The sequence below is a fragment of the Miniopterus schreibersii genome, assembly GCF_964146895.1.
Source record: "Miniopterus schreibersii genome assembly, chromosome: 1".
Classification (NCBI taxonomy): Eukaryota; Metazoa; Chordata; class Mammalia; order Chiroptera; family Miniopteridae; genus Miniopterus; species Miniopterus schreibersii.
The window spans coordinates 105,923,877-105,935,695 of NC_138101.1; the positions used below are offsets into that span (position 1 = coordinate 105,923,877).

Here is an 11,819-nt window from a genome sequence, read left to right on the forward strand (position 1 = left end):
ATGGCATTGTCCTGGCCCAATTCCCTCTTGGCCATGGAGCTTCCCCTGGCCTTCACTATCTTCTGCCTGGTATTCTGGGTGTTAAGGGCCTGGCAGCCTCGGGTTCCCAAAGGCCTGAAGAGTCCACCAGGGCCCTGGGGTTGGCCCTTGCTTAGACACATGCTGACTCTGGGGAAAAGCCCACACCTGGCCCTGTCACAGCTGAGCCAGCGCTATGGGGTCATGCTAGAGATCCGAATTGGCTGCATACTTGTGCTGGTGCTCAGCGGCCTGGCCACTATCTGGCAAGCCCTGGTGCAGCAGGGCGATGATTTCAAGGGCAGGCCCGACCTCTACAGCTTCACCCTGATCTCTGATGGCCGGAGCATGACCTTCAACCCAGACTCTAGACCTGTGTGGGCTTCAGCCGGTGCCTAACCCAGAATGCCCTGAGGAGGTTTTTTCCATCACCTCAGACCCAGCTTCCTCATCTTCCTGTTACTTGGAGGAGCATGTGAGCAAGGAGGCTGAGGCCCTCATCAGCAAGTTCCAGAAGCTTCGATCCCTGTAATCAGGTGGTGGTGTTAGTGGCCAAAGTCATTGGTGCCATGTGCTTTGGGCAGCACTTTCCCCAGGGCAGTGAGGAGATGCTCAGCCTTGTGAAGAACAGCCATGAGTTCGTGGCGTCAGCCTCCTCTGGGAACCCTGTGGACTTCTTCCCCATCCTTAAATACCTGCCCAACCCTACCCTGCAGAGGTTCAAGGGCTTCAACAAGAGGCTTGTGCAGTTCCTGCAGATGATGATCCAGGAGCACTATCAGAACTTTGACAAGGTGAGCCCAGTATACAGGTAGTGAAGGGGCACCCTGCAGAGCTTGGGTATGTCCCCTCTCACCCAGCTCCAAAGTACCCACACAGCTAATATGCTGCCAAGGCCTAGGAAGGCTCTGGGACCAGCTGTGGGACCTGAAGCTAATCCTTCTCCCCCTTTGGTCTCAGGTTCCTTATCCCTATAGCCTTCTCAGACCTGCTCAAAGCCTGGAGAGCCCTATTGTGGGGGATGTTATGCGTGAGAAGGCTTTTGTTCTGCAAGAACCTGAACCCTGACAAAGACTAATTCTCAGCTCAGGTGTCACTTTGCTTCCCTTCTCACACTAACCTCCTCCTTTGAAATTGGATCCCTGGGGTTATTGGTAGGAAGGGTCAATAGGACATGAAATGATACCTTAAGCCCTCCTGCTGTGAGCCTAACCCAATGACTGGAGGTTGGGGAGGTGCCAGATGGGATGGGGCAAGTTCCAGCCTTTGCCCCTGGAAGTGCTGGAGTGCCTCTAAACTTGTGATCCCTCAGAACAGTGTCCAGGATATCACAGGTGCCCTGTTCAAGCACTGCGAGATGGACTCCAGACCCACTGGTGGCTTCATCCCTGAGAAGATTGTCAACCTTATCAATGATATTTTTGGGGCTGGTAGGAGCCACACCTTTGCCCCTCCATCCATCAGTGTCTGCTGTTCACCCACAGCAATTCCCAGCCCCCAAGTACATCAAATAATTCTTGAACCTCATGCCAGATGGTGCAGGACACAAAGACCTGGCCCGGTTTCAGGGTTTGAGCCCAGGCTGTGCCAACTCCCAGGGAAAACTCAGCTAAATCCTTCTCCTCCTCTAGACCTCAGTTTCCCCATTTGAACAATAAAGGGTTCTCTGACCAGTAAGTTTAGGCCCCTATAATTCCAGCAGCTAATTATGAAACCAGTGACTCAAGGTTGGGGCTGGGGGGTCAGGGGAGGGAGAGAGAGAGAGAAAGATAATGCTTGGTACACATATGTAGGTGCTTGGTAAATATTGGTTTCTTGTTTCTGTCTTACTTACTTCCTTACCTTGCCCCATGCTTCCCAGGATTTGACTCACTCACAACAGCCATCTTCTGAAGCCTTATGTACCTTATGACAATTCCTGAGATAAAGATCCAAGGGGAACTAGGTATGCAGGGAGAAGCCTTGGGGTCCCAGATAACTTGTTCAATATATTTATAGCTGTTATGTGCCTACTATATACAAACCCTGGGCATACAATGATGTCTACCCTTGTCTAGAAGATACTGGGGGAGGGTTAGTGGGTTTCAGCCATGTAAGTAGACATAGAGTGACACCACATAGAGTGACATTTGGTATAATAGGGGACACAGATACCATGGAGCAGTCAGGACAGTCCCTCTAAGCCCTGTCTGTCCTCTGTGGCCTGAAGACACAGCGATTGGCAGGGCACAGCAGCCCCAACTTCCCAACAGATCCCAGCTGCCTTATATGGAGGCCTTCATCCTGGAGACCTTCCAACACTCCTCCTTTGTCCCCTTCATCAGCCCCCCACAGGTGAGGCCTACCTATTCTGCCCTCTCACCTTTCTTCCTTGTCCTATTTTCTTCTCCCAGTTTCTCAGCTCCAGCCCTGGCTCAGACCTCAGCATCTTTTTCCTGACCATGACACCGAACTCACAGATTCTCTGCCCCTAGTCAGTCCAAACACAATAAAACTATCCAGCTCTCATTAGATAATCACACTTCTGACCTCAGCTCTCATTCACCTCTGCTCACTTTCTCTCCCTACAAGTACTCTCAATGCAATCAGCCTGGCCTCACTGTCCCTTACAAGCATGATCCAGCCAGCCTCCAATTTTGCTTATGCTGGGCCTTCTGCTTGAAATGCCTTCTAATCTCTTCTCTGTCTACCAGAATCTTGTCCCTGTCCAAAGTCAATCTTTTTTTTTTTTTTACTATATCTTTATTGATTTCAGAAAGAGGAAAGGAGAGAGAGAGAGATAGAAACATCAATGATGAGAGAGTCATTGATTGGCCGCCTCCTGCACACCCCCAACCAGGTATCAAGCCCACAACCCAGGCATGTGCCCTCACCGGGAATCAAACCCCAACTGCCTGGATCCTAGGTCGACGCTCAACCGCTGACCCACACCTGGCCAGGCCCAAGGTCAATCTTGATACAAACTTCCCCTCCCCTAGAAGCCTTTCTTGACTCATCTAGCTGGCACAGCTTCATTTCTGTTATTTGGTAGGACTTACAGCCATTTGTCCTTGATTATGTCCTGGGATTTTAACAATGTTAAGAGAGATAGTGAACACTTCCTCTGCCCACATGTTAATCTAGTTATTCCCAGAGAAATTGTCCTCACTCCTCAGCCAGGCTGGGAACTCCTCAGGGCTCCAGAGAATGGTCAAATGCACAGCTAGGCACAAACAGAAGTGTAGTAAACACCTGTTGGAGTGGAAAAACAGGAACCAAGAAAGGGGAAGGATAATTTCTCCCCTTCTCTCCTCCTGATATTTCCTTCCAGTGTAGAATATGAAGCCTGTGGTGGTCAGGCTATTGGGTTGCGGTGGAGGTAAGGGCAAGAAACACCCAGAGATGTACCCTCGTTTTCCAGCCCCTGAGCCTGACAGCCCTTTTCCTTCCTCAGCACAAGGGACACAACACTGAATGGATTCTACATCCCCAAGGAACGCCATGTCTTCATAAACCAATGACATATCAATCATGATCAGTAAAAAATGTATGCAGTTCAGCGGCCAGGAAAGCTATTTGTCCTTCTAGGAACTGGTTATATAATAAAGGAATGGTGCCTCAATTGCTACTTAAGTTTTCTCTAAGTGACAAAATTTAGGTTTATATTTCTCAAACTTTAGTGCAATAAGAACTAACCAGGGCCCTGGCCAGGTGTGGTTCACAGGTTAGAGCGCTGGCCCACACACCATAAGGGTTTCGGGTTCAATTCTTGGTCATGGGTACCTACCTGGGTTGCAAGTTTGATAGCTGGCCCTGGTCGGGGCGAGCGCAGGAGGCAATCAATTGATGTGAGACACATCAATGTTTCTCTCTCTGTCTCTCTCTGTCTATGTCTCTCCCTTTTTCCCTCTCTCTTTCCCTCACCTTCTCTCCTTCCCTTCTACTCTCTCTAAAAATCAATGGAAAAATATATCCTCAGGTGAGGATTTTTTAAAAATGAATTAACTAGGAAGAAGAAGAAAAAAAGAATTAACCAGGAGATTGGTTATAGATTATGGCACCCCATTCCTCCAAGATTCCACTTTGGGAGCTAAGGTAGAGTACTGAGGTGATTCTGATGTAAATGGCTTAGGGACCTCTGTATGGAAAATTGCACTTTCATCTATAGGTAGGGGGACTACATAATTTACCATCCAAACAAGGGTACTTCTGAGTGTGGGATGCTATTAATAACTACTCCACCTTAGCCAGGTAGCTTAGTTGGTTGAATCATTGTCCCATATGCCAAGATTGGGGGTTCGATCCCTGGTCGGGGCACATACAAGAGTTGACCAGTGGGTTCATGAATGGGTGGAGTAACAAAAGTTGATGCTTCTCTCCCTCTTTCCCTTCCTTCCCCCTCTCTCTAGAGTCAATAAATTTTTTAAAAATTACTCTAGAACAATAAGCACACCAAGATATACTATGGATTCCCCTTTTATACTGATTAGAATGAAGATAATTCAATATTATAAAGCACTGTTTTCAAGGCTGATCATTTTAGAAAGAGCTATATAAAAGAAAGAAGCATTAAAGTACAGTTTCGTCCCTTTCTCCTCTTATTGCTATCTATTCTAACACTGGTGGTATCAACAGAAGTCTGTTTAGAAGTCTCCCCCCTGGATTGTCCTCCCAGGGCCTCCCAGCCCAAAGATCCCAGCTCCTCTGTTCCTCTTGCAGGAAGCTGTGGGGGGACCCATTTGAGTTCCAGCCAGAGCGATTCCTCACTGCTGATGGCACTGCCATAAACAAGACCTTGAGTGAGAAGGTGATACTCTTTGGCATGGGCAAGCACCGGTGCATAGGGGACGTCTTGGCCAAGTGGGAGATCTTCCTTTTCTTGGCAATTTTGCTGCAGCTGCTGGAGTTCAGTGTGCCATTAGGCTTGAAAGTGGACCTAACCCCCATCCACGGGCTGACCATGAAGCACGCCCACTGTGAGCATGTCCAGGCACAGCTACGTTTCTCCATCAAGTGAAGAAGACACCGGCACACTGAGGCAGAAGGAAGGATGGCAGTCACTCATCAGCCTCAGCCCTTTTTTCTTTCCTTCTATTTTTTAATAACAGCTTTATTGAGATATAATTCATGCAGAAGAGAATTTTCCTCCTCTTCTCTTCTAGGTTCTTTGACTGGTCTAAAATTAAATTGACATATATTAAGAGGAGAAAAACAAATTTGACTTTGTACATATGGGAGTCCATAGAAATATGAGACTCAAAGAAGTCACCAATGCAGGCAGATTTTATACCTTTAAAGCAAAGAGAGTTATTTGTAAAGATTTGACAAAACAAAGGAGTTTGAGTTTTGGGTAGCAAATTAATGAAGAAGTAACAAAGTTTGTTTATACAGCCTTCTTGACCTTGAATTCCCTATCTCTGGTGATAAGGATGACTCCTACCCTCCTGGTATAGTAAGGATACCTTCACATAGGAGATTTATTCCCTGCTTCTATGAAGGGCAGAGAATCCCTTTTGTATTAGCTGTTTCTTAAGTATCTTTAACTTAAAATAATCAATATGCCAAAATGGAATATTATAGGGTGGCTTATTTTGCTCCCCATCATTCACATATCATATAATTCACCTCCTTAAAATGTACAATCCATGGCTTTTAGTATATTCACAGAGTTGTGCTACCATACCACAATGAATTTTAGAGCCTTCCCATCACCCAAAAATCAATCAAACCCATACTCATTAACAGTCATTCCCCATTCTCCCTTAACCCACCTTCCCTGCCCCACCAGCCCGAGGAAATTACTAATTTTCTGTCTCTATAGAGTTGGCTACTCTGGACATTTCATATAGATGTAATTATACAGTAAGTGGTCTTTTGTGACTGGCTTCTTCACTTAGCATGGTTTCAAGTTTTATCCATGCAGTAGCATGTACGGTTTCTTGAGTACTGAGACTGAGCTCATGTTTGTTTCCTTCAGTCATTGGTGGGTACAGCTTTCCCTACTCTCTCTTCTCTCTTTTCCTGTATGATCCAAGTCTTTGAACACTTAAAGAGAACAGGGAGAAAAGGACCCAGTCTTGTGGGCCAAACGCAGATAGATGAACGGGGATCCCTCATGTCCCATCTTCAAAAGGTAGAACATCTGACTTCTCACAAGGCCTTGGTTTGTTCTTCCATAGCTGGGAAGGACAAACTCCCAGAAATGCTTGGGCTACCTGCAAAAGCCCCAGGTCTCATCGAAGACACTATCAAAAGAATGAAAAGGTAAGTCACAGAATGGGAGAAAATATTTGCAATTCATATATCTAATAAGAGATTAATATCCAGAATATAATTAGGAACTCCTACAACTCAACAACAACAACACACACAAAAAAACCAATCAAAAATGAGCAAAAGATTGAACAGACAGTTCTCTAAAGAAGATATACAAATGGGCAAGTACATTAGTTATTAGGAAAATGCAAATCAAAACCACAATGAGATACCATTTCACACCTCCTAGGATAGCTATTTTTAATAGCAGGGTGGTTATAAATATAAGCTGTTATATGTAAGCCTCATGGTAACCACAAAGCAAAAACCTAATATAGATACACACAAAAATAAAGACAAAGGAATCTAAACATACCACTACAAAAAATTATCAAATCACAAAAGAAGAGAGCAAGAGAAGAAGGAAAAACAGAACTACACAACAATGAACAAAATGGCACCCTGGTCAGTGTGGCGGGTTCAATTCTGAGTCAGGGCACATACCCAGGTTGTGGGTTTGATCCCAGGTCAGGACATACACAGGGGACAACTGATCGATTTCTCTCTCTCTCTCTCTCTCCTCTCTCTCATCAATAAAAAACAAACAAATATATCTTCAGGTGAGAATTTTTTTAAAAGGCAATAAATACATACCTATCAATAATTACTTTAGATGTAAATGGACTAAATCCTTCAATCAAAAGGTATAGAGTGGCTGAATAGATTTGAAAAACAAAAACAGAAAGGTCCAGCTGGCTTGGCTCAGCAGTTGAGCATCGACCTATGATCCTGGTCAGGGTACATGCTTGGGCTGTGAGCTGGATCCCCAGTAGGGGGCGTGCAGGAGGCAGCTGATCAATGACTCTCATCACTGATGTTTCTATCTTTCTCCCTCTTCCTTCCTCTCTCTGAAATCAATAAAGATATATTTAAAAAAAAAAACAAAACCCCACCAAGACCCATCCATAAGCTGCCTACAAGAGACTAACTTCAGAATAAGGACACACAGAGACTTAAAGTGAAAGGATGAAAAAGATATTTCATGCAAATGAAAACGAAAAGAAAGCTGGAGTGACTATATTTATATGAGACATAATAGACTTTAAAATAAAGACTGTAATAAGAGGAATGGGGACAGTGACTCAGTGATCCAGAGACAAGTTTGTTGCATATTCACTGCACTAACCACAAGAAAAGACATTTCACTAACAAGCTAAATTGGCATTCAAAAGCAAGGCTCCTGGCTTTGGGTTCAAGATGGTGGAGTAGGAAGATCCTGAGCTCACTTCCTGTCATTAACACCAAAACTACAACTACATATATAACAGATATCTCTAAGAATGACCTGAAGACTAGCTGAACAGATTTTCTACATACTATTTAGCAGTAAAAAAGAAGAAATTTTTACCTTTTGTGACAGTATGTATGGACCTGGAGAAAATTATGCTGAGTGAAATAAGCCAGTCAGAGAAACACAAGTACCATATGATTTCACTCATATGTTGAATCTAATGAACAAACTGAACTGATAAGAAAAATAGAGACAGGCTGGCCACGTGTGGCTCAGCCATTGAGCATTGACTAGGATCCAGGAGATCGTGGTTCGGTTCCCAGTCAGGGCACATGCCTGGGTTGCGGGCTAGATCCCCAGTTGGGGCATGCAGGAGGCAGGTGGTCAATGACTCTCATCATTGATGTTTCTGTCTGTCTGTCTGTCTGTCTGTCTGTCTGTCTCTCTCTCTCTCCCTTTTTCTCTCTGAAATCAATAAAGATATTTTTTTAAAAAGGAAAAAAGAAAAATAGAAACAGACTCATATATAGAGAGTAGGCTGACAGCTCGGCAGGGAGGCTTGGGATGAAGTGATTGAGCAAAAGAGAAAAAAGAGAGAAAGTACTCATGGACGTGGACAATAGTGTGGTGATTGCTTGTGGGAGGGGAGGTGTGTGGGTAGAGGTGGGGGGGTATAAGAGGGATAAATGTTGATGGAAAATAATAATAATAAATATCTTTTTAAAAGCCACATTAAAACCACAATGAGATATCACCTTACATCTGTCAGAATGGCTATTATCAATAAATCCAGAAATGGCAAGTGTTGGAGAGGATGTGGAGAAAAAGGAACCCTCATGCACTATTTGTGGGAATGCAGATTGGTGTAGCTACTATGGAAAACAGTGTGGAGGTTCCTTAAAAAATTAAAAGTCAAACTGCTAAAAGACCCAGTGATTGCACTTTTGGGTATATATCTGAATAAACCCAAAACACTAATTCAAAAGAATATATGCATCCCTATGTTCATTGCAGCATTACTTACAATAGCCAAGATATGGAAGCAACCCAAGTATCCATCAATATACCAGTGGATAAAAAATGCTGTGATATATATACATATACATATACATATATATTCACATATAATGTAATATGATTGGGCCATAAAAAAGTATGAAGATCTTACCATTTGCCACAACATGGATGGACCTAGAAAGTATTATGCTAAGTTAAATAAGTCAAACAGAAAAAGACAAATGCCAATGATTTCACTTATATCTGGAATCTAAAGAGCAAAATAAATGTATGAACAAAACTAAAACAGACTCATAGACACAGAAAGCAGATGGGTGATTGCCAGAGGTTAGGGGGGTTTGGCGGACTGGGTGAAAGAGGTGAAGGGATTAAGAAGTATAGATTGGTAGTTACAAAATAGTCACAGGAATGTAAAGTACAGCATGGAAAATACAGTCAATAATATTGCAATAACTATGGTTATCACAATTGTGGTGCCAGGTGGGCATTGGAAATATTGGGGGAGAAACACTTTGTAAAGTATATGATTGTCTAACCACCATGCTGTACACCTGAAGCCAATACAAAATAATATTGAAAGCAAAGTGTAATTGAAGAAAATTAGAAGTATAGCCCATACCAAAAAAGAAGAAGGAGGAGGAGGAGGAGGAGGAAAGAAAAAGCCACACTGACATGGGCAGGAGGGGCAAAGACTCAGTCTAGTCAGGACCTATTCTATCCCCCATTCTCCATACAGTGACCAACAAGTGGGAGGGATATCACAACTGCAGAGGTCCCCCCCCTAAAGAGCAAGTGCTCTGAATCCCAGCTTGGGGGACCTACACCAGGAAGAGGAGCACTCATAACATCTGACTTTGAAAACCAATGGGATTTACATCTGGGAGAGCCAAAGGGCCCTGTAGGAAACCAAGATTGCACTCTTTCTGAATCCCAGAGCAGAGGCAGTAATTTGAAAATCACCTGGGTCATATGTGAAGGTGACACCTTCACAAATTTTAGGGCAAGTGTTAGAGAAACATGTATTTGTTGGAACTTTCTTTAGGGACAGAAGTGCTGGTCGGTACCATTTACCCCCTTTTTTCACTCTCTTACCTAGCTGGTCTGACACTGGCAGGCACCATTTCTGACAATGTCCCTTAACCATGCTAACACTATTCACCCCACCCTGGCATTTTCCTGAGGACCCAACCAGGCTGGCAACCCTCCAAAGCTGCTCCTGCCCTGCCATACCTGGTGGGTGGTCTTAACCAGCACCAGTACACAGCAGTGTGTCTGCAACAGTCAAGGCTGGGCCTTGCAGCCAGCCACACCGAAGGCCTTCCCTGCCCACCAGAGTGCCCGCAGCAGTTGGGCACATCCAGCCAGGCCAGCGACCAGTCTCACTTATGTCCTTAGCAATTGTGGCCCAACCACAATGGGAGTCCATACTTGTCTACATGGGCACACCTCTGGAGCACCTGGCTCTGTGACAAGGGAGGATTCCACCACTGGGCCCAACAGGACACCTTTTAAATAAGGCTGCTTTTTCAAGATCAGGAGATGTAGCTGACCTACCTAATACATAGAAACAAACAGGCAAAATGAGGATACAAAAGTATATGTTACAAACAAACAAATAAACAAACAAACAAAGACAAGCATAACCCCAGTAAAAGAACTAAACAAGACACAGCTAAGCTATCTACTAGATAAAGTGTTCAAAGTAATAGTCATAAAAACGCTCGTCTAACTCTGCTGACAAGTGGATAAACTCAGTGAAAACTTCAACAAAGAGATAAAAATTGAAGGAAAAAAAGAACCTATCAGAACTGAAGAATATAACAATTAAAATAAAACAAAATACCCTAGAGGGAATCAACAGCAGATCAGATGATGCAGCAGAATGGATCAGTGATCAGAAAGACAAGATAGTGGAAATCACCTGATTAAAAGGTAAAAAAGAAAAAAGAATAAAAAAGAATGAGAAAAGCCCTGGCCAGGTGGCTCAGTTGGTTGGAGTGCCACCTCGTACAGCAAGAGGTTGCAGGTTCAATTCCCAGTCAGGGCACATATCTAGGTTATGGGTTTGATACCTGGTCGGGGGATGTACAGGAGGCAACTAACCGATGTTTCTCTCTCACATTGATGTTTTGCTCACTCGCTCTCTCCCTTCCTCTCTCTAAAATCAATAAGTGTATCCTCAGGTGAGGATTAAAAAAAAAAAAGAATGAGGATAGCATAAGGGACATCAAGCATACTAACGTTCACATCATAGGGGTTACAGAAGAAGAAGAGAGAGAAAGGAACCAAAAACCTGCTTGAAGAAATAATGGCTTAAGACTTCCCTAACCTGGTGGAGGAAACAGACATTTAAGTCCAGAAAGCACAGATAAACCCAAACAAAATGAACCCAAAGAGATCCATACCAAGATACATAATAATTAAAATGATAAAATATAAAGATAAAGAGACAATCTTAAAAGCAGCAAGATAAAGACAATAGTTACATACCAGGGAATGCCCATGCAACTATTAGCTGAATTTTCAACAAAAGCTTTGCAGGCCAGAAGGGAGTAGAATGATATATGCACCGTGGTAAAAGGGGAAAACCTACAACCAAGAATACTCTACTGGGCAAGGTTATGATTCATAATTGAAAGAGAGATAAAGAGCCTGGCCAGGGGTGGCTCAGCAGTTGAGCATTGACCTAGGATCCAGGAGATCGTGATTCGGTTCCCTGTCAAGGCACATGCCCTGGTTGTGGGCTCAATCCCCAGCAGGGGGCATGCAGGAGACAGCTGATCAATGACTCATTGATGTTTCTCTCTCTCTCTCCCTCTCCCTTCCTCTCTGTGAAATCAATAAAGGTATATTTATTTTAAAAAAGAAGAAAAAGAAAGAGAGAGAGAGAGAAAGAGAGAGAGAGAGGGAGGGAGGGAGGGAGGGAGGGAGGGAGGGAGGGAGGGAGGGAGGGAGGGAGGAAGGAAGGAAGGAAGGAAGGAAGGAAGGAAGGAAGGAAGGAAGGAAGGAAGGAAGGAAGGAAGGAAGGAAGGAAGGAAGGGAAAGAGAGATAAGGAGTTTCTCAGACAGGCAAAAACTAAAGGAGTTCATCATCACTAAACCAACATTACAAATAATGTTCATTGCAGCATTATTTACAATAGCTGAAAGCTTATCTTTTTTAAAAAATTTATCTTTATTGTTGAAAGTATTACAGATGACCCCTTTTTTTCCCCCCCATTGATTTCCTCCACCCCACATCTGTGCCCTCCCAGGTCTT

General features: G+C 43.9%; 1 pseudogene across 1 annotated transcript; it reads left to right on the top strand.

The window, feature by feature from the left end:
* LOC308562960 (cytochrome P450 1A2-like) lies at nt 1-5,014 on the top strand (annotated as a pseudogene). Its single transcript has 6 exons — nt 1-812; nt 1,331-1,448; nt 1,880-1,963; nt 2,228-2,352; nt 3,450-3,535; nt 4,717-5,014. The product of its transcript is annotated as a cytochrome P450 1A2-like (transcript).
* Nucleotides 5,015-11,819: the final 6,805 nt, after the last annotated feature.